Source organism: Petromyzon marinus, chromosome 1, assembly GCF_048934315.1.
Source record: "Petromyzon marinus isolate PM22_M1 ecotype Great Lakes invasive population chromosome 1, UKy_Petmar_22M1.pri1.0, whole genome shotgun sequence".
Lineage (NCBI taxonomy): Eukaryota > Metazoa > Chordata > Hyperoartia > Petromyzontiformes > Petromyzontidae > Petromyzon > Petromyzon marinus.
This window is the reverse complement of record NC_133667.1, coordinates 25,369,371-25,390,413: the sequence shown is the minus strand read 5'-3', so window position 1 is coordinate 25,390,413 and position 21,043 is coordinate 25,369,371. Positions and strand designations below refer to the sequence as shown.

Genomic DNA, 21,043 nt, shown 5'->3' with positions numbered 1-21,043 from the left:
CAGAACGTGGGAAGGAGTCGGGCCCGAGAGGAATTCAACTGCTGGGGTTGGAAGTCCCGAGCCGAGATGCATTGGTGTGCAGGAAGCTTGCGCGCTCGATTTGCTCGTTACATCGCCATCGAGATGGGCGACGTTTTTTGGGGGGGAGGGGAGGGGGAAGGCTTTCATCCAGCAGTGGATAGAACCCCACGGCCGACGATGTTCTACAATTATTGTACGAATGCAATTATTATTGTGCCGTTTAGTGCAGTGCACGTGTGTACACTCATGTATACGTGCGCAACGATCATCGCTGGCGCGCGTACGTGTGCACGTATACACACAACGCCAGTCTTTTTATAGACGCAGAAAGCGTGCACGCGCATTCCCTGGCGCGCGCCCTCCGCCCGGCGTGAGCACGTACCCCGTGTCCCCAGATAACCCGACTCTCGCTCCCTCCGTCTCCCCCAGTCTCCCCCCCCACCACACCCGCCCCACAGTCTCCCCCCACCACCACTACACCCGCCCCACAGTCCCCCCCCCACCACCACCAATCACACCCGCCCCCCACCACCAACCACACCCGCCCCCCAGTCTCCCCCCACCACCACCACCACACCCGCCCCGAACTGTCCCCCCTCCCCGCACTCGTCTCCTCCCCCCGTCTCCTCGCACTCGTCTCTCTTCTCCACTCCCCCCTCTATCTTATCTCCTGTCTGCCTCGCACTCTCTCTTCCCTTTCTCTCCCGATCTCGCTCCTCTCATCTCTTTATCCCCCCCCACCCCCCCTCAATGTCCCCCCCCCCCCGTCTCTTTATTCCTCACTCTCGCGTCCCTACCTCGCGTCTTCTGCACTCAATGCACAAACGCTTGGGCGCTCTCTCTTTTCACTCTCTCTAACGCTCTCTCCACATCTCCCCCGCATTGACGTAACGTTGTTGGCATGGACCCTGAAGCAAGGAATGACATTGGAAGGGGTGAGGGGCTGTGTACCCCCCCATCTTCTAAGCCCGAGGGTCTGGAGCCCTCCGGTTCCGTAGACCCCCAGCGCAGTTGCACCGCCTGCACACTCGAAAGCTATAACCGCCGCCTCTCCCATTGCGCTCTCGCGTAAAATGTATACCTCCCCCTCCCCTTGTTCCAGATTACATCCCCGCTCTTTCGCACGCAATTAGACACGTACACGTGGTGTCACACAATGATAGGCGCTCACACAGACAGACCCACCGCACAGCCTCCCAGCACTTGCCCCTAGGTGGGGGTTGGCAGACCCTAGGGCCAAGTGGTGTCAGCGAGCACCTGTTACAGAAATAACAATAGGGTAAATATGTACAACCCTTAAGTTAATCCAATGCTGGATGAAGGCTTTCCCCCCCTCCCCCACACGCTGTCAATTCATCATGCGGGTGTTGTGTTGAGAATACTTGGCCACGCTGGTCAGTGCAAATTTGTGATTTAAAAAGGGGGGGGGGGGGTTACAGCATCAGGGCTTGTTTAAATACTAGTGGCCACTGATGTTAGTGGCCGGGAATCGAGCTATTATGTTGCTGGGTTCATAGCTGAGTGCGCTAACCACTGCGCCACTGCTCCACCCGTATTGGGTGAATGGGAAGACAACGCAAAAACAACGAACGGCTGCTGAACGTGGATTACACATCCGGACTCTCCGACGCGAGTTTTATGGCTTCCTAAAAACAAAAGACCATTTTTTTTCATTTCAAAAAAGAAAATAGCACTCCCCGGTGACGTCCTGTCGCGGTCCCACGTTCTTTTCAAAGCGGCCTCACCGGAGCGGTCAGCCCGGCGCGTGCGTGCAGGCGGAGGGGGCAGAGAGGCACCTGGGTGGCGCTGTTGCCAGAGCCACGCCTGGCCGCCTTTGTCTCCCCGGTGCTCAACTGAGGCCGAGCCGACCTAGGGATACAGGGATAGGATTGGGTTCAGATATCGCGTCTGTCCGTGGCCAGGAATAAACCCAGGTCGCCTGGTTTCATTGCGCGCAGGGAACTCGCCCGCAGTCCAAATCAATGTCTGGCAAACGCAGCAGCCGCCGCGAAGTGGTGGTGACGTCACCACGGGGTTCGTGCCAGGCTAGGTGCACTTTGAAGCCACGTGAAGTGTCGAAGGCTCGATGATAGGTCACGGGACAGGCCCAGGTGCCATGGGTTGACTGAGATGACTAGAGTGTTTGTCCGCCCGACGCTCCACTCGGTTGTGTCAGAATCAAAAATATGAATTTACACTGGCGGAATCCGATGAACTTTTGGGTTCTTTCTCACAGATGTCCAGTAGGGGCAGGTCAGCACGTTACAACAACAATCGTGAGCGTCCCTGCTTCTGGCCTCCGCTGTTGTTGGGAGGGCGACTGCCTCCAACTGCCTCGGTAGCAAGCAAGCGTCCTTCACGAGCCTCCTCCACAGATGCCGAGCGTGCATTCACATCCCAGAGACAAAGGTCCCCCGTATAGCCTTATGTGAGCGAGTCGCACCTATGAAGGCCGGCACGGCACACGAGGGGGTGGGTGGCCGCCAGCACCACGCCCGACCGCCTTTGTCTCCCCCCAGAGGCGATGTTTTAACACACCGCTACACCGGGTACTCATTTGAGGCTGAGTCCACCTAGGGGGAGACCCAGGACCGGTTCAGAGAATCGCTGTTCCCTGGTGGCGTTGGCCGTGAGCGCGGATCGAACTCGGGTCGCCAGGTTCGTAACCGCGGCGAGATCACCACCGCTCCCCATTCACATCCCACACACACAGTCACGCAACAAAAACCCCCGCACGAATGATCACAGATCGTGAAATACTGTTGGTGGCAAACGCTGTTCGCGAGCACCTATGAAGGTTACTTTTGCACACAAATACCACGACACACAAAGACACATTGACATGCAAACGCCACACACGCGCTGCACTCACGACGCTAAGTCGCGCCCGTACATTCACACACCTCGCACATACCCCAAAGACAAAGATCACCCGTGTAGCCTTAACAGACTGTTGGGGCAAGTGCTCTGTTAGCGAGTAGCAGCACCTGTGAAGGCACACGATGGGGGTGGGTGGCCAGCACCACGCCCGGCCGCCTTTGTCTCCCCAGTGGCGATGTTTTTACACACCGCTACACCAGCTACTCATTTGAGGCCGAGCCGACCTAGGGGAGGAGGCCCAGGGCCGCTTCAGATAATCGTCACCGGCGTTAGCCGTGAGCGGGAATCGAACTCGGGTCGGCGGGTTCGGAGCGCAGCGCGTTCACAAACTGCGCTCGCGCTCCCCCCATCGAACATTCACCTCCACACACAACAAAGACAAAGACCCCCCCCCAAGCCCGTATAGCCTTGGCAGGCTTTTGGGGCAAGTGCAGTTAGCGAGCACCTATAACGCAGACGCACGATGGGGTGGGCGACCAACACCCACGGCTGGCCGCCTTTGTCTCCCCAGTTGTTTACACACCGCGTCATTGATTACTTTTACGGCTGAGTCGACCTAGGAGAGGCCCGGGTTTAGATATTCGTTACCGTGTTGGCCGCGAGCGGGAGAAGAACTCGGCTCGCCGGGTTCGTAGCGCAGCGCGCTCCACACACACACACAAAGACAGTCCCACACGTACACCCCAAACACACATTCACACACCCCCACACACACACACAGCCACACACACACACACCCCCGCACACACAGCCCCCCACACACACACACACAGCCCCCACATACACACACACCCCCACACACACACAGCCCCCCACACACACGCCAACACACACACACCCATCCCCACACACACACACAGCCCCACACACACACAGCCCCACACACACAGCCCCCACACACACACAGCCCCCCACACACACACCCCCACACACACACACACACCGCCCCACACACACCCCCACACACACACACAGCCCCCCACACCCTCCCCCCTTTCTCACACTCCCCTCCCTCTCTCCCAGCGTCTCTCTCCCTCCCGTGTCCTCCCGTGCCCTCTCTCTCTCTGAGTTATTCCACCGCCGCCGCCGTCACCACCAACCTCCTCCTCCCCCGCCTCCTCCCTCCTTCCCACCCCCTTCTGCTGTTTACGCAATGAATGTCGTAAAGATTTTACATAAACCTCTGCCGCGTACAGTGCCTTACGTAAGGCGGTTCCCGGAGTACTCGAGTCGGAGTCGTTCGATACCTCCTGCTCGGACGATGGCGAAATCCCACTCGCCCATCCTCCTGTTGACAGATACCGTTGACAGATACGAAACTGCTCATCAGCTGCGCGAGACGCGCGCGGCTCCCGGCCGACGTGGCGGCACTTCCCCCAGTGCACCACTGCGTTGCCTCGCCCTATTACGGGAATCATCAGCAGGACTGCAGCCACTTAGGCGTCACCCCGCATAGCCTTAACATGCACGTGGGGGCAAGTGCCGTTAGCGAGCTCCCGTAAAGGGCAGAACTGCTGAGCTTATGAAAACCGACGAGACCGGGCGCCATGTACACATCTAACACTGGAACACTCGTGACACAACGTTTAACAGTAGTATTAGATGCGTATATTACTCACGCATGACCGATGTAAATACAATAATAATCTAAAAGATACAGCTTTTAGCTTGAAAGAGCCAAAAGCCAATTTTTTTTTCTAATTCAAACCCTGGATATGTGAGGCCCGGACAGAAGTAGGTTGGTTTCACTCAGGGCAGAATCAGCCGAAAGTTATAAATAGCTTTAAGTCTCGTGCTATACATCTACAACTATATGATCATCATTGAACCACCTAATTGTCTTCAAGTAGAGTGTGACGCTAAATGGTCTTTTCAGACTGTGGATCACTCTTATCCCTGGGCTTCCTTGACAATTCTGTGGATTTTAACACCATAGACCACTCGTCTTGCATCTCCTAAACAATGTCGAAGTCTTGCATACTGGCACCCACTCCTACCTCTTCATTGCCGCTCCCACATGTTCAATCAAGGACGGTCATCCTCTCAGAAACACGTGGATGTATGTATTTTGACCTTCTTTCGCACCGTACGTAACAAACCGTGTTAATCGGAGGTGCGGTCTATGGTGTCCAATAAGGATTCATACCCAGCCCTGGTCTTCGGCATTATCTCCTCCCACCTGGCTAAATCGTTGACGGTTAATTTCCATGCTCGTGACATTTGGCTGCACATCGCCAATGACTTCATTAACCCAACAAAACTGGCCACGCTCACATTCTCGCTTGAAGTTGTGTCATCTTGGATCTTTTTAAACATCCTCCAGCTATAATTGTTGGCATCAAAGGCAAAAAGGTCCACTCTGTCGCTCTCGTGTCTGTTTATGTGCTGTGAGGAAGCACTTTCCCAAAACATCACCTATTATGTGTTTCCCTGTAAGTTAGTGATATTTCCCAATCTGACAATGAAAAAGGTTTGCGAAACCTTAAAGTTGTTGTGATCCTTAGCTCTCAATCTCAATGCCACGTACGTGAACTTTACAGGACATCACTGCAATCTGTGCAACATCGTTGTCATTCTGAAACCCAGCTGCTGCTGCTGCTGCGAAGACTCTTATCCATCCCTTTATCAGGTCCCGACTTCACGTTTGCTAATCTCTTCTCTGCAACCTTCCAGAATCCATCTCTAGGTTCCGGGTCATCACAAATGCCACCGACAGACTTCTCTCCCGAGACCGCAATCAGCCCAATGCCCCGATCCGTCCACTGGCAACAAATCCAATCGTGGATCGCACTAACCATCTTAAAAGAGCCTCCCCCCCCCCCCCCCCCCATGGTCTCGCCCATCTCACTCGCCTCACTCACTCTCTGCTCCCGCAACTTTAATGCGTTTTTCTCTTGGAGCCTCCAACCGACTGTCTGCCCCCACTGTCTGGAATCCTTTCCCCTCCACCATCTGTGCTGTCAAAGAGGAGACTTGGCTAATCACATCAATGCAGATGTTGCATCTCCTTTATCAATCCGCTGCTGAATAAAGATGTCTTACACGCCAAGTCAGTCATTGGGTTTTTTTTTTACCATACTTCAGCACGCGGGGCACTGCGGCTTGGTGAAAGCGGAGCGCAGGGGGGAAATCAAGAGAGGGCCTGGACGAGAGTTGTGTGAATGCGTGATGTGGGCGGAGGAGATAGGGCAGGGGCGGTCCTACCACAGCGGACGCGTCATGTTCGCTCCGTTTGTGGAGGAGTCACGTAAACATATTTACTTCAGGGAAATACACGTTTCACAATCTAGCACGTGTTTGTCAGGGATACACGTTTTAACCATATTCCCACGTTGACACATCCTGAGCAAGATGATCGGCTCCACAGCAGTCACATGGTGTGAAATGTCTTCACACTGTGATCTGGACAATGGTAAACATTTGTTTGGTTTGCCATAGTTGAACCGGGTATGCATTCTTTTTAACGCTACCCCAGGGTTCTTCAACAATATTTTCTGGTGGGCCACGTAAAAAAAACACCAGCTTATGCTTGGCCGACCACGTGATGTCCTACACAACCACGTGCATACATTGTGACTTTTCGTTGCCACCTTAAGTACATGTGAACACTAATATTTAACGTTTGTCTCCAGAACGATCCCTCCTATTTATCTCACTTTCATATCACTAATCGTTAGAAGTTGTCAATAGCTCCATAAATGATTATTTATCTTGCTTTCATCCCATTAATATTTGCATCTTGTTTACAGCTCTCTCATTAGCACCTGTTCTCTTTATTCTCATTAACCTTTATCTCTTGTATACAGCTTACTGCCTCTCGTCAGGGTCGGAATCGAACCCAAGACCTCCTATATACCAGGTTAGGTAGTTTTTAGCATCAATGATCTAAGAAAGGCAGAAACTGGAATATGCTAGACGAGTGGCAAGCGGCCACTAGAGTCCACTATATTAACCACAATGTGAGAGGAATTGAGACTAAAAACAAATTGCGACCCGCCAAATGATGGCAATGAATTGCAAAGGGGGTGGTGAACCGTTACTGTCCTTGCCAACCACAGCAGCAGGACAAACAGTCCGGTAACACGCCGGACCAGACACATCGCAAAGATTTACAAGGTCTGCACCGTCCAGCCAGGTACCATGGAGGCTATATTAAACATTAAACACGTGGATTAGCAGTCCCCTCTCTGTCCAGATGAAGAATTGCGGCCAACTGATGACTCACTGAAATCGATTAAACAAGATAGCTAAATCACGACGTTTCAGGCGCAACACATCGCTTGCGTTGCGCCCGAAACGTCGTGATTTATTTTTATTTTATACCTACGTGACTTTACCGAAAAAACCAAAGAGTATGGATTCCTGCAGTCACGAAAACTTCAAATCAAGATTGAAGATAGCTAAAATTATCATCATTATCACCCACGGTTCAATGCACTGCTCCTCTTCACTGAAACAAACTCCCACTGCACATACCTACTATAATCACCCAGGAATGTCTGTCCTTAACGCTCGTGACGTCACTCCACATCGACCAGCCCCCCTCATTAATATTCATGAGCAGGTGACGTCTTCCAAATGGACACCCCCCCACCCCCATTCATAATAATTAGTGGCTGACGTCACTCAAAATGGGGGGGCCGAGGCACCTCCTCCCCCCCCTCCTCGGCGTCAACTTACAACCCTCACTACAAAGGCAGAACCCTCACGTCACGTGATCTGCGTCACGCTGTTGAGACATCAAAGTAAAAAGGACGTCACGATGAACAAGGGATTATAACCTTAAAATGAAATAGGTCTGTGTCACCGCGCCCTTACAAATTGCACACGCATTAATGCAATGAATGTCACGTCGCGGTCTGCTTTTCGCTTGCAAGTTTCAGATTTACTGCAATACACCCGTCTTTGGACGGGCAAAAGGCTAGTAAAACAATAATCTTCATTATAACCTGCTTCCGTTCCTCCCTTAAAACTACCCCCATCTCTTCTCCCTTGCCCATTCTACTGCGACTGCTACGCCGTGCCCCCCCTTCCCCAGCTACGACCAGGTTTACCCCAACTCCTATCACTACCCCAACTCCAACCACTATCTCTGCCCCTGGTCACGTTCCCTACCCCAATCACCACCACGATCCTAAACCCTCCTTAAGCACTCCCGCCTTTTCTCCTGTCACCACAACTCGACCACCACTTTTAATAGCAACCGCACCCTTTATTTCAACCACGGCCATTTTATGTACAATTTTATAATTGTCTTAAAGCGCCTGGGAACAAGGCGCTAGAAAAAATCTCTATGAGATTAGAAGATAAAGATGAATGCCTCTCCAAGCCTCTACCATTCCATCCCCATGGTTTCCCTATATAACAATCCATCTATATCACTTACATATGACCCTGACGCCTGTATAATTGGCTGATATACATGTCCAAGTGATGATAAACCACTTCGTTGACTTCGTCTGTAAAAGATGTGATTCCGGACATACAGTACGCTGGTATCTACAAACTAAGTTGCCTCTGTGGTAGTAGTTACATTGGAGAAACCAAACGACATGTCTCGGACCGCATTCGTGAACACAAAGCAGACCTGAAACACGGTAGGACCAACACCTCGGCCGTGGCAGATCACTGTTATAATTCAGTAGGCTCACATGACATTGACTTCTCCAAGACAGAGGTTCCTTGCAAGCCATCTGGCTACCATGAGAGATTCGTTCATGAGGCTATCCACATATACAAACACAGAGACAATTTCAACCGAGAAGATGGATTCTGGCTTTAGCAATCATTGGAAGGATTCGATAAACCATTTCAGGTCTTAATTGATTGTTCACGCTTACAGTGGCTTTCAGAGAGCATACGTTAATTTTTCGTCTCCCCCCTCCTCTTTTCCGAACATAGATGGACTAGTCCATCTAAGCAAACTGTCAAATCGCTCTCCGTGGCGCTAACGTTTAAAAATAAATAAATACAAACCGCCACTTCTTTCAAATGTTCTTGTTATTGTTTTATATATAATTATTTTATTGTTTCCCTTCAACGTGACTTTACCGAAAGAACCAAGAATATGAATCATTGCAGTCACGAAAGCTTTAAATCAAAATTTACGTTCGTTGTTTTCTGATAATAGAACCGACAATGGGTAGAATAAACGATTGCAGTGCGTAAATAATCCGAGAGGCGTGCTCGAGTCTCAACATTTAGAGTCGACTGCCACAGCTGTGTGTGCGTAGTTGCTGAGTCGTGTCCCCTCGAGTGCACTACGTAGTATTCTCTTCGGAGTTTTGTTTTGGTAGTTGCTGACACAGTAGATGTTAACAGATCAATCTTGTGGCCCACGCAACAGGGTGTGGAGGGAGAGGAGGAGGTTTTAAAATACGACAGGAAGCTGCACAGTTTTATCTTTAACGTTATTTCTCAGAACAAAATGTCACAGATAATAGATTACGTTTAGAACTCTTCATTCCATAACATTTCATCTGTATTTTATATATGTTTTACGTCATGATAAATCACAGTATAGGTGTGGGCCGGAGGTACATGGTAAGTATATACACTGTGCTATGAACCCGGTGACCTGAGTTCGATTCCCAGCCACCGATAACATCAATGGTGAGTGATTTCTCAGAACTACGAAGTCCTACCCCCACCGTTGCCCCCCCCCCCCCCCCACTGAGCAAAGTGACAAAGTATGGTCACGACTCTCGTGACAGACACTGCGTGGGGAGGCCTTCATCCAGCAGTGGATTTGCCCATATAACGTATAGATTGAGATTTCTGCCTCGCTGTCTCCATATTGGGTTTAAATAGTGCTGCAACCTGAATCAAAATATTAATATTCATATTATTTTTGTCTTTCGGTAAAGCCACGTAGATATAAATTTAATAATACATATTTAATGTTATTTTTATTTTAAATATTGAATGTGATATATTTTTATTATTATTCATTTTCTATCTACGTGGCTTTACCGACAGACCCAAAAAATATGAATTCCTGCAGTCACGAAAGCTTTAAGCCAAAATATTATTGTTAATTATCCACGATCCTATCCACTGCTGGATGAAAGGCTTCCCCACGCCGTCGCCCTATCTAACAATCCTTAAATGTAATCATTCATCCGGCACGTGCACGCTGGATGATGGCGAGATGTTAATTCCCTCGCCTGGTATGCAGTAGAGCGTGGGTTCGATCCCGACCCTGACGCCTGCATAGTTGGGAGTTTGCATGTTCTCTCTCCCCGCGCTTGCGTGGATTTTTTTCACCGGGTCCTCCGTTTTTTTCCCCTCCACATTTAGAATCAACGTGACACGTTTGATAAGCCACTTCGTTCAACTATCATTTGTGACCAGGTCGCTTATTAAAGAGATCTGTGTAGCTCAGTGGGCCTCACCTGGTGAAATAAAAAAAATAGTTTATATAATCCCATCGTGTTCGGTGGACGTCCCCTTGGACGCGGTCCGTTCTCTCGGCTTCCATTCTGTCGTCATTCTTAACCATCGTCCGTCATCCTCCATAAGCGACGTGTCCTTCATCAAGTCCACTCTACGTTTTCCAACAGAACGACGTCTTGAACCCGTGTACGCCCTCTAGTCCACGTGCTCCTCTATCCGTCTCTCGCTGTCGTTCCCAGCGTGCGTCTCATCTCCCGTCCTCCGCCGCGCTCCCTAGCAGTTTGCGTTAAATTGTCGTCCTCAATTCCCCATGTTTCTGGTTCATGTGTCAGCAGCGGGTAATTAGTACGCATTGATTAAAACGCTCTTCTTGAGGCATATGTGTGTTGCTTCTCGCTGCCTGCTTGGCTGTGTTCCTGGTCAAATCTCAACCAAAACATTATCAACAACAAAAATCCATCCAGTTTAAAACGTCATGAAAATGCGTATTGACGGAAAGTACGAATAAATGCATTTACTTCCAAAAGTATAGGACACCAAAAACTAGAGGATTATGGAAAAACGCGATGTGTGTGTGTGTGCACTGGGGAGACAAAGTGGGGAACGGAAGTGTCGTGCTTAGCGCACTGCACCGCAAACCCAGCGCCCCGAGTTCGATTCCCGCTCACGACCAACACCAGTGACGGTTACCTGAACCAGTCCGAGGTCGACTCAGCCTCAAACGAGTACCTGGTGCGGTGTGTAAACGTCGCCACTCGGGAGACAAAGGCGGCCGGGCGTGGTGCTGGCCACCCACCCCTCTCACGCACCGTTCCGACTCGAATAGCTCCTTGCCAACAGCGCTTGTCGCAATGTTCCGTATTGTCTAAACGGGAGGTGTTGTTTGTCTTTGGTATTCCCGTGGTTACCAACCACCGATGCATCGGTTATTTTGTCAACATGCTGATCAGAGACGTCTCGCAAAGCGTAAGCACGATGGTGTCATAGTAATTCTAAAGGCCGATCATGATATGATTGCATTACACGCGGAGCGGTGACGCAATTATTGGCTTCATGCGCTGTGAACACGCACGCCTGAGTTGGATACCACTGTGTAACAAAAAAAATAGTATCTTGGGTAGTAAGTGTTATTTGCTAATTGCTTATGCCTCAAAAGTTCAGAAAATGGCTATTATTCCCCACAAACTTTGCTTTTGTGACCAGGACAGTGATATTTTGAAATGTACCTATTTTCAATGAGAAAACGTGGTGTGCATTTGTATGATTATTTCACATAAAGTCCTGGTTGATGGATCGGTCGTGGCTAACGACGACAATGGCGATGACCAGCAGCAGCAGACGTATTTCATCATGTGCTGCGAGACTGTTCACAAACGCTGAGATGCCGGCAGTAGATCAAGTGGGCGGGTTCGTAAGTGCGTCTCTTTCATATGTTTTTAGCGTTCGCCTCTCCCTGAGTGTGTTTCCTTGGGCGATATGCAGATGCGTTCGTCACACGCGCGCACACACACAAACGCGCGCATAAAACACGCTTTGAAAAGGAATTTGGCCAAATATGAAAACAAATTTGACAAATGCTCTTGTGACTCAGGCTCTTTCGAGATAAATATGTATATGCATCGTGATGTGGGTCAGATAAATATTGCGTTACGACTTGAGGATGCCTCCATACAGCTGTGGATAGCCAATGGCTGACGCCACGTGCGCCCTCCTTGTCGCAGCACGTGGCTCGTGATCGCGGGGGGTTGCAAGAGATCAAACGCATGAACGACGTTTCGTGGCCAAGCCGACGATGGACACGCGGTGGAAAAAATGAGAGTAGATCGGTGCAGTGCCGGATTAAGCTCGTGCGGGGCCTGTAGCATTCTGTTATAAAGGGGCCCTAAATATAATTTTAAAAACACGCAAATATTAAAACATTTTTTTACTTGCATAGTAGAGTACGGTAATTGTTATTTTTAATTTGCTATATAGCCAGATAATGCGACAAATCGCTAACCTTAAACACCCAGTCGTTCATAAAAGTTGAAGGGAGTATAGTACTATAGTAATAGAGCAAGTGCAGAATCACTGAACCGGAATTGATAGCTTGAAAGCATTTAACTCCGGGCCCTTGAAAGTGCGGCGCCCGTATCGTATGTAGCTACTTGTGCTACTAGTATAATCCGGCACTGGATCAGTGGCGCGGTGGTTAAGCGCGCTGCGTTACGAACCCGGTGACCTGAGTCAGATTCCTCAGTCACGGTAACATCAGTGGTGATTGTTATATGTTGGCTAAGTACCCCCCCCCCCCCCAGCGGCCCTGCCCCACCACCGTCCCCCCACCACCCGACCCTCTTCACTAACTCGCGCTGACTAGCGTGGTGAAGTATGGTTACAATTGTGAAATCAATCTAGATTTGAAGTTTTGTGAATTGTTTATTGTAGAAATGTGGAATGTTCACCACTGGCTCAGGGCTTCCAACGCAGTCCATCCCGGAGAAACTTCACCGAGTCTGAATATGTATTTGTCAGGAGAGACCTAGGGCATACAATTGCTTTGTGTGCGTGTGCAAAAAAACTGGGATAGCCGGAGAAACCCCACACACGCGAGGGGATATCACTCTCGAGTCAGTACAGTGTCACGAACCCACTTGTTCTACTGGCTACCTCGTAACCCCGTCTATTACTGGACGAAGGCCTCCAAACGCCGCATTATTCATGGGTGTTACTTTGACCATACTTCACTCCACTGGTCAGTTATGCGAAGTGGAAAAGGGGAACCCAAAAATCGGTTCAGATATTACCACTGATGGTTAGCCCGTGGTTTTGGTGTTGAACTAAGGTCGCCGTGTCCTAGCGCAGCACCCTAACCACTGAACCATCTGAAAAACGCGCTCGTCGGTCTGCATTTGTGCCGACAGTATAGACGGGTTAATGGATCTGGGGCGGAGCTATCGTGGACTGGGTGGAGGTAGACCTGGGATGGAGTTTTGGTGGAGCTGAAAGAGGTGGAGCTGGAGGTAGAGTGGATGGAGTTGGAGCTGAAATGGGTGTAGATGGAATGGGTGGAGGTGGTGATGGAGTGGGTAGAGGTAGAATGAGTGGAGGTGGAGCTGCAGTGGGTAGAGGTGGAGCTGGAATAAGTGGAGGTGGAATGGGTAGATGTGGAGCTGAAATGGGTGTAGATGGAGCTGGAGTGGGTGGAGGTGGAATAGGTGGAGCTGGAGTGGGTGGAGGCGGAGCTGGAGTGGGTGGAGGTGAAGCTGAAATTAGTGTCGGTGGAGTGGGTGGGGGTGGTGCTGGAGTGGGTGGAGCTGGATCTGAAATGGGTGTGAGTGAAATGGATGGAGGTGATGCTGGAGTGGGTAGAGGTAGAATGAGTGGAGGTGGAAGAGGTGGAGCTGGAATGAGTGGAAGTGGAATGGGTGGATGTGGAGCTGAAATGGGTGGAGGTGGAGCTGGAATGGGTGGAGCTGGAATGGGTGGAGGTGGTGCTGGAATTGATGGAGGTGGAGCGAGAGTGGGTGGAATGGGGTGGAGCTGAGGCTTGGTATGAATGGAGCCAGACCGGGCGAAGAGAAAAGAGAAATGGATGGAACTGGACCTGCGATGGGTGGAGCTGGAGTTGCGCTTGGGTGGAGTTGGCCGAGATCCAGTCCTGGTCACCGTGACTTCACCCCCGCTTCAGATCGAGAAACAGCACGCGCGGCCCCATGTAAATTCATGAGGGTTCGCGTGTGCAAAACAACACATACAACACACAAAGACACGTAATAATGACAAAGATTCCCCGTGTAGCCTGCACAGGCTGTTGTGGCAGGTGCTGTTTTTGCGGGGATCTCTGAATGCCGGCACGGCACACGATGGGGGGCGGTGCGGCTAGAACCACGCCCGGCCGTCTTTGTCTCTCCAGTGCTGATATACAAAGACAAAGATCCCCCATATAGCCTTTACAGACTCTAGGAACAAGTGCTGCTAGCGAGCACCTATGAAGGCCAGAACGGAACACGACGGGGTGGGTGGCCAGCACAACGCCCGACCGCCTTTGTCTCCCCAGTGGCGATGTTTACACACCGCACCAGGTACTAATTTGAAGCTAAGTCGACCTAGGGGAGGCCCAGGACCGGTTCAGATAATCATCACTGGTGTTGGCCGTGAGCGGAAATCGAATTCGGGTCACCGGGTTCGTAGCGCAGCGCGCTAACCACCGGCCACCTCTCCCCCAAGGGCACACGTGCACGCGAAGACCGCCCCATGTAGGCAAATAGAATTTGTGGAGCAAGTACGGTAAAGGTTGAATATGGTGATTCAAGAAAAACACATTACGAAGGCGTTAAATAATCATCAGTTTTGTAATAATTGTATCACTTATGCGAGTGTCAAATCAGTAACAAAAATATTCTCCGTGAATATGCAGCTTGACCCTGATATGATGTGCACATTTATTTTACTCAACTATAAACAAAACGATATTTTTTTATTTTACCAGGTGAGGCCCACTGAGCTATGTAGCTCTTTTTCAGAAGCAACCTAGACGCAAATAATAGCTCAACAAAGTGGCTTATCACGTGGAAATTTAGAGCATCCGAATACTCTAAAAGCGTGTTTCTAAATGTGGAGGGGAAAACCTGAAGACCCGGAGCAAAATCCACACCACCACGGGGTAGAGAGACACTGCGAACTCCAAATATACAGCACCAGACGTCAGGGTCGGGATCGAACCCACGACCTCCTGCATACCAGGTGAGGTAGTTAACATCTCGCCAGCTTCTGCCAAGACTGTGGATGCAAGTCGACGCCTCACGTCCTCAATGATGGTGGTGGTGGCACCCTTTGCACAACTGCACATTAGAAGAGGGGCGAGCTGTTGTTTCTTTTTTTTGTTGAGTTTTGGTGACAACTGCACGAGTTACACAAATTGGTGGAATCGCTGAAATTCTGGCAAAAAAATGCATTGACTTCACGCGGGCTGCTCGCCGATGGGGCACGACTGCCGCGAACGCCGTTCGCTTTATTGGTCTTCTCGTAATATTGCTGGCGCCCGACGGTTTTTAGAGAAATTGAGCTTGTCGTGGATTATTTAATTAAATGTTCCCACGCGTCTGCATATACGAGCGCAGGTTTTTGCTGAATGTTTCCTCGCTGTTCAACCAGCCCTGATCGTATTTAAAGAGGGGGAGGGGGTCTACAAACTTAGGGCGAGGAGAGGGAGGGCGGGCGGACGGCAGTCAATGCGAGACAAACTTTAACAAGTTGAATTCTAACAATAATTCGTGACTATGCAGAAACTGCGTTTTTGTGTGTCATCATTCCGCTCTATAGCTCCGGTGCACAATGCATACGGCGGATGGCGGCGATGGCTTGACGAGGTCTTAGGTCGAGCAGTGGGTCGAACATTGCTGCTCCTAATGATGCTGGTGATGATGGTGATGACGACGATGACGTGAACCTGCTATTGCCTGTCGTGGATTCTGCTCTGGCTCTCAATCGCGATGGATGAGGAATGGCTGCCGCGCACATCCTCGTAATAATTGTTGCATTAAGTTCAGGCCCCTCCGGCCATTACAGGCAGTTTGTATATCAAACCACCTAACTATAATAAATTCAGCAAGGTTTGGTGTGATGGCAGCGGGTTGAGGTCTATATTTTACGGGCCATTGTCAATCTACTGCTGGATGAAGGCCTCTCCACGCCGTTCCGTTGGGTGTTGTGGCTCAATATCTACGGCGGTTTCCCCTCCTTGAAAAGTGCGTGATGCTTGCGTGAAATCGTGACCCTGAATGGCGACGAGTCATTCTTGCCTGCCACGTCATCATCACACGTTTACATACACACGTATGTATGTAGAACTTCTTTCGCATCGTACGTAGTCAACCGTGCTAATCGGAGGTGCGGGGGGAAGGACAACAACCTAAACATAAAAATAAGTTCTAAAGAAAGTAGTTTTCAATTTACATTTAAAAGGTGCATAGGTCAAGCGGCATCCTAATATCGGAGGAGAGTTCCTGGCGGCCGCAGAAGCGCATCTGAAAGCGCGCGATGCCGTTACCGTCTTTCTTCGATGGCTAGCCACAAGCCGCTGCTGCGACGATGACCAGAGCTTGCATGAGGGTTTATGCTTCTTGACGAGATCAGCAAAGTATCATGGTTCATTTGTGGCAAGCATTTTGTGTGGGGCACCACGGTGGCGAGATGTGAACTACCTTGCCCGGTATACAGGAGGTCGTTGGTTCAATCTTCGACCCTGACGCCTGTATACTTGGAATTTGCATGTTCTTTCCCGTGATCGTTTGGATTTTTCTTCCGGTCCTCCGGTTTTTCCATCCACATTAAGAAACATTCTTTGTAGATAATTTGGCTGCTATAAATTTCCACGTGATAATTCACTTCATTGAGCTATCATTTGTGATAGCCAGGGCGCTTATGAAAAAGAGCTATGAAGCCTTAGCTGGTTAAATAATATTAGTTGGTATTAACGATGTGTAAGTGAGCGCGAATGATGCTGAGTGGAGCCCCTGTCACCAGTCACCCTCCTGCAGGGTGCAGGGGATGGAATTGTCACCAATCGAGGGCCATAATTCATGGACTGAATGAAATAGTTTGGTCTCGTTTGTGCTGCCTCGTGCGTATTGTCTGTCCGACACACGTTCCGTCTCGTTCGTTCCACGTTGCCCGAATGCAACGTTTGCATATTTATAGTTGCACGTAATATCATAAATAATCGGTTCATATATATGCAGTGCTATGTATGCATGCATATATGTGATGTAGTGGTTGTGTGGATAAGTGCGGCCCTCCAACTATGGGGGCCTCCACGAGAGCAACCTCGAGAGGGTAGTCGGCCTACTCTTCCACCACCAGTTGATAGACTGCCGCCCCTGGCGTACCCATTCATAGTGCGCGGTGGACACGGAAAACAAATTGAGTCCGAAGACTCCAATTTCAGGAGGGTCCTGCATTTGGGAATGTTTGATAAACTCCAAATAAACTGTCTGTGTGTGTGTGTGCTTAGCTATAGGAGGAGACCGGGTAACTCGGAGGACACCCGTGCAGAACAGGGGGAGAACGTGCAAAGTTCATACAGAGAAGGCGTCCGAGTCACGAATTGAACATGTGGGGGCTAATGCCCCCCTCCCCACTCCCCATTAGGTGGGGGCCGATGCCCTCCCCCCCACCCGCCATTGGGGGGGGGGTCAATCACCTCCTCCCCCTCCTCCCGCGTCCTAACCGCGTGGATTACGTAATTATTTGACTCGCCGCTGTGTGGGGGTAATTAGTAATTTCCACTAAGCCGTTGTGTCAACAAGGCGACCGCTCCCGCGTCCGGATATTAATTAATTAATCGGCGCTCACGGGGCCCCCCCACCCACTCACGTGTGTCTCACCGTTAACACCGCGGTGCACACACAGACACACTAGTGACACTCGCGTGTGTCTCACCGTTAACACCGCGGTGCACGCACAGACACTAGTGACACCCACGTGTGTCTCACCGTTAACACTGCGGTGTGCATAGACACACTAGTGACACTCGCGCGTGTCTCACTGTTAACACTGCGGTGCACGCACAGACACACTAGTGACACTCGCGTGTCTCATCGTTAACACTGCGGTGTGCACAGACACACGTGACACTCGCGTGTGTCTCACCGTTAACACCGCGGTGCACACACAGACGCACGTGACACTCACGTGTGTCTCACCGTTAACACCGCGGTGCACGCACAGACACTAGTGACACTCGCGTGTGTCTCACCGTTACAGACACACGTGACACTAGAGCGTGTCTCACCGTTAACACTGTGGTGTGCACGCACAGACACACTAGTGACACGTATGTCTCACAGCTAACACTGCGGTGCACACACAGACACGCGCCGGCGCGGGCAACAGTTGGTATTTTAATATGCGCGCGCGCCACACCCACACTGATTTATAGTCACCCACACACCGTCGTACGCCGATCGCTGTCCCACCGCTCTGCACACGCATACATACACCACGCGTCGCAACGTCAGTCTGTGCTAAGATTTATTTCCTGGAGCGAATAGGGGACCCCTGTTTATGGCCCCCTCCAGCCAGCACCCTTCGGACCGCGCCTAACCTCCTATCACCTGGCCGTCGCAGAGTGCGTCTATCCTCCAGCTCGAGCTGACTGCGAGCTGGGCTGCCTTGCCCCCCCGTACTTACTCACCTCTTCAGCTGCACGATGGGGGTTGGGGAAGATGCCCGCCTCGGAGACTTTGCCCGGGCAATCTTTTCAGCTGCACCCTGCAGGCGTCCCACGGACGCTGAGGGCGGCTGGTCTTCTCTCTCCCACTCCAGAAGAACTCTGATCCAATCCGCCCCCTCCGGCCCCCTTATGTCCCCAAAGCCCCTTAACTCCCGGGTCATATGACGTCATCCTGCGCATCCAATGGAATCCTCATTTCGGCCGTTTTGAGCGCTCTGGCCGTTGGGGGGGGGGGGGGGTCGTGTCATCCCCCCCCTTCCCATTGTCTCTGTGCCTGCGTTCCTCGCCGTTGACTCATCGATAATCCCCTCGCTCCCTCCAACTTAAATCAACTCTTATCTGACCAGGGGCTTTTCCCTCCCACTCCACTGTTTGCCCTGCCGCTGGGTGCAGGCTGAAGGTCCCATCCCCCCGTGTTGTGTATGCTTCATCACGGCCGGCCTGTAAAGCTCTATGCCCCCCTATTTGGGGGGGCCGCCATGTAATCTGGTCTGGGGGGCTCAGACAATTTCCTGGTCCGGGGAAACCGTGGAACGTCCCTGCTAGTGGGGTCCTCGGGTGAAAACCCATCGTACCAGGTGATCCCTCCTCGAGACCCTACGGGGGAGCATGCGAGTGTTTAGTGGGGCGTGCGTGCGTTCGTGGGGGGGGGGGGGGGGGTGCGAGGAGAGGGTAGCGCCGGCCGAGTTGCTCCACTGCGGTGGCACCACAAACACAAGGCCCTTCTTGCTGTGCGGCACAAGTGTTACCACTGCGCATGGCTTGGAGTATAATAATAATGCCAAGACTATACTCTTTGGTTCTATTGGGTAAAGTCACGTAGGTGAAAATAAAATAACAAAAAATCACGACGTTTCGGCCACAACACAAGCGGCCTTCATCAGGTGAAGAGACGAGACTGTCTGGAGGACAGCGCTGGAGTGAGAGAAGCCACGCTTAGATCACGACCTTTAAGCTGTGTGAGATGAAAACAAAGCGCCTTGACAAAGGAATTAGCATATAATTTAGCATTGAAATGGCTCATTGAAATAGCTAAGTTAAAGTATACACATCCGCAGAGGTACCCCTTGACAAAGGAATTAGCATAGAATTGAAATAGCTGAGTGATTAGCTTGTAACTGGTCACAGAAATAGCTATGTTAAAGTCAGAGCATATACATTCACCGAGGCACCTAGTACTAATCAAACAGGATAATTTAACGAAACACAACCACGCTCAGACAGCGGACCTTTAAACTGTGTGCGAGCAAACAAGGTGTTCTGACAAAGAAATTAGCATAAAAAATAGCATTTGATTGGCGGATTTTAGGAAAGAGGTGGTGTACGTGCCGGTGGACTTGCCGTTTGGCGCGGGGGGGGGGGGGAGTTTACCTATTGATGGTGTGAAAAGGGAATTTATAAGAGCTGCGAAAGTTTGGGGTACCACTACTTGAAAAAAATTACTGGTCCATTGAAATTAGTTTACTGTTTAGTTCGATTTAGAACATCTTTCCAATGGTTGCTTAATTTGAAACCATCTTCTCGGTTGAAATTGTGTATGTGTTTGTAGATCTGAATTGCTTCATGAACAAATCTCTGATAAAAGCCCGTAGGTTTGCAAAGAGTTGTACCTGCGGTGATTGCTATATCAGGGAGACAAAGCGACATGTCTCTGACCGAATTCGTGAGCACAAATCAGATTTGAAACACGGCAAAACGAATTCTTCTGCCGTTGCTGATCACTGTTACAACGCTGTGGGGGATCGTGATATAATTTTCTCCGATACCAAGGTTCTTTGCAAACCCACGGGCTTTTATCAGAGATTTGTTCATGAAGCAATTCAGATCTACAAACACAGACACAATTTCAACCAAGAAGATCGTTTCAAATTAAGGAACCATTGGAAAGATGTTCTAAATCGAACTAAACATTAAACTAATTTCAATGGTACAGTATATTTTTTCAAGTAGTGGTACCCCAAACTTTCGCAGCTCTTATAAATTCCCTTTTCACACCATCAATAGGTAAACTCCCCCTCCCCCCCTTCCCCCCCGCGCCAAACGGCAAGTCCACCGGCACGTACACCACCTCTTTCCTAAAATCCGCCAATCAAATGCTATTTTTAATGCTAATTTCTTTGTCAGAACACCTTGTTTGCGCACACACAGTTTAAAGGTCCGCTGTCTGAGCGTGGTTGTGTTTCGCTAAATTCTCCTGTTTGATGAGTACTAGGTGCCTCGGTGAATGTATATGCTCTGACTTTAACATAGCTATTTCTGTGACCAGTTACAAGCTAATCACTCAGCTATTTCAATTCTATGCTAATTCCTTTATCAAGGGGTACCTCTGCGGATGTGTATACTTTAACTTAGCTATTTCAATGAGCCATTTCAATGCTAAATTATATGCTAATTCCTTTGTCAAGGCGCTTTGTTTTCTTCTCACACAGCTTAAAGGTCGTGATCTAAGCGTGGCTTCTCTCACTCCAGCGCTGTCCTCCAGACAGTCTCGTCCCTTCACCTGATGAAGGCCGCTTGTGTTGTGGCCGAAAC

The 21,043-nt window shown here is 50.3% G+C and overlaps 1 protein-coding gene across 1 annotated transcript in view; it reads left to right on the top strand.

The window, feature by feature from the left end:
• LOC116938777 (adrenodoxin-like protein 1, mitochondrial) overlaps positions 1–21,043 on the top strand; it is an 83,299-nt gene that overhangs the window by 25,827 nt on the left and 36,429 nt on the right. The gene's annotated exons all lie outside the window — the stretch shown is intronic.